This window comes from Nannospalax galili, unplaced genomic scaffold, assembly GCF_000622305.1.
Source record: "Nannospalax galili isolate Female #2095 unplaced genomic scaffold, S.galili_v1.0 scaffold707, whole genome shotgun sequence".
Taxonomy (NCBI): domain Eukaryota; kingdom Metazoa; phylum Chordata; class Mammalia; order Rodentia; family Spalacidae; genus Nannospalax; species Nannospalax galili.
In genome coordinates this window covers 1,320,286-1,322,443 of record NW_008356263.1, presented here as the reverse complement: position 1 = coordinate 1,322,443, position 2,158 = coordinate 1,320,286, and positions in this window count along the sequence as shown.

Sequence of the window (2,158 nt, the reverse complement as noted above, 5' to 3'; positions counted from 1 at the left end):
GATAAACCAATTTATTTTTACTCTTAAGGTCATTTGAGGATCTGTTCCTCCTGGGTCACATAGGCTTGGGAGAAGCCCCTGGCTCCTTTCTTTTACCAGTTCCACCTATGTGAAGATAAGTCAAAGGTCCTACTCAACCATGGCTGGCTTCACTTGGAAGCATGGAGGAAATGTTTCCTCTGTGTTGACCCTCCCCTTTGTAGACTGGACACTAGGTCATGTCCATCTGGTGGGGTCTCCTCAGCCTCCTTGATCAAAAAGACAGGTGACCCACCACAATTACAGGACATTTTTGGAGATGCTCATAGTCCCCTGGAACTAGTTGACCTAGGAGGGCAAGGAGCAAAAAACTGTCCTTTATGTCCCTCTGACCAAATTAGTATAGACCTCAAAGTATGTCTGTTAAACACCCAAGAAGGTTAGTTCCACCAGTGTGGTACTTTTAATTACTGTGTGCCATATAGATAAATCTTGGGCAAAGACCAACTGTTCTTACATAAACCTTACCTAGACATTTACTTCTTGATCTGGTATGTATAATTTGTCAGTAGTTGTTGGACTAATATGGTTCCCTCTGGTTTTTAAAACTAGCTAGGTGTTGTATATCTCTCGCATTGTCTCACCCCTCCATCATGGTTTCCCCAATTAAGGTGCCCCATTTCCCCCTTTCTCCCTTACTAATACCCTTCTCCTATGGTCCTACCTCTCTTGAGCTATTTCTTTCCCTTTATCCCCTAGGTTCCTTGTATACCCTTCCCTCCCCCCTCCCTTAAACTATCCCAATTTTTATCCATATCTCCCTTATTAAGGCCTGTTTCCTACTGTTCTCTTTCAGGTTCTTTCTTTTCCTTTACCTCCCTATTTCCTTTCAATTATCCTGGTTCCTGTAGTTATGTCTGGATACATACTCACTTATCAGCATTTAGTTCTAGGATGCACATATAAGGGAGAACACATGTCAATTTTTTTTCTGAGTCTCTGTTATTTCACTTAGTATAACACTAGTTCCATCCACAGTTTCTAATTCATACATCATGAAATTTCATGATTTCATCTTTCTTTACTGCTGAGTAAAACTCCATCATATAAATGAACCACATTTTTATTATCCACTCATCAACTGAGGGACACTTAGGTTGCTTCCATCTCTTAGCTATTGTGAAAAGAGCAGCAACAAACATGGATGTACAAGTGTCTCTGCAATAGGATGAGTTCTTTGGGTATATGCCAAGGAGTGGTATAACTGGGTCAAATGGTAGGTTCATTTGTAGTTTTTTAAGGGTTCTCCAGACTGCTTTCCACAGGGGTTGAACCAGTTTGCAGCCCCACCAGTAGTGGATGAGTGTTCCCCTTTCCCTACATCCTCTCCAATGTTTGGTATCACTTGTTCTTATCTTACTGGGGTAAGATTAAATCTTAACGTGGTTTTAATTTGCATTTCCCTAATTATTAGTGATGCTGAACATCTTTTAAGATGTTTCATAGCCATCTTTACTTCTTCTTTATATATTCTGGATGTTAAACCTCTGTCAGATGTGTCGCTGGTGAAAATTTTCTCCCATTCTGTGGGTTTTCTCTTCACTTCTCTGGTTGCCTCCTTTGATATACAAAAGCTTTTTATTTTAATGAGGTCCCATTTTTTGATTCTTGACCTTGTTTCCTGAGCAATTGATGTCTGGTTTAGAAAATTCTTTCCTACACCTATATCTTGTAGGTTTTTGCCAATGTTTTCTTCTAACAGTTTCAGGCTTTACATTGAGGTCTTTGATCCATTTGGAATTGACTTTTGTGCAAGGTAGATAGGGGTTTAGTTTCATTCTTTTATGGGTGGAGATCCAGTTTTGCCAGCACCATTTGCTGAACATGTTGTCTTTCCTCCAGTGAATATTCTTGGCCACTTTGTCAAATATCAGGTGTCTGAAATTGCATGTACTCATATTTTGGGTCTTCAATTTTGTTCCATTGGTCTATGGGTCTATTTTTGTGCCAGTACCATGTTGTTTTTATGACTATAGCTCTGTAATATAGCTTAAAATCTGGTGTGGTAATCTCCCCATCACTGTTTTTAGTGCTCAGGGTTGTTTTGGCTATCCAAGGTCTTTTGTGCTTCCATATGAATCTTAGGATGGTTTTTTCCAATTCTGTGAAAAATGTCATG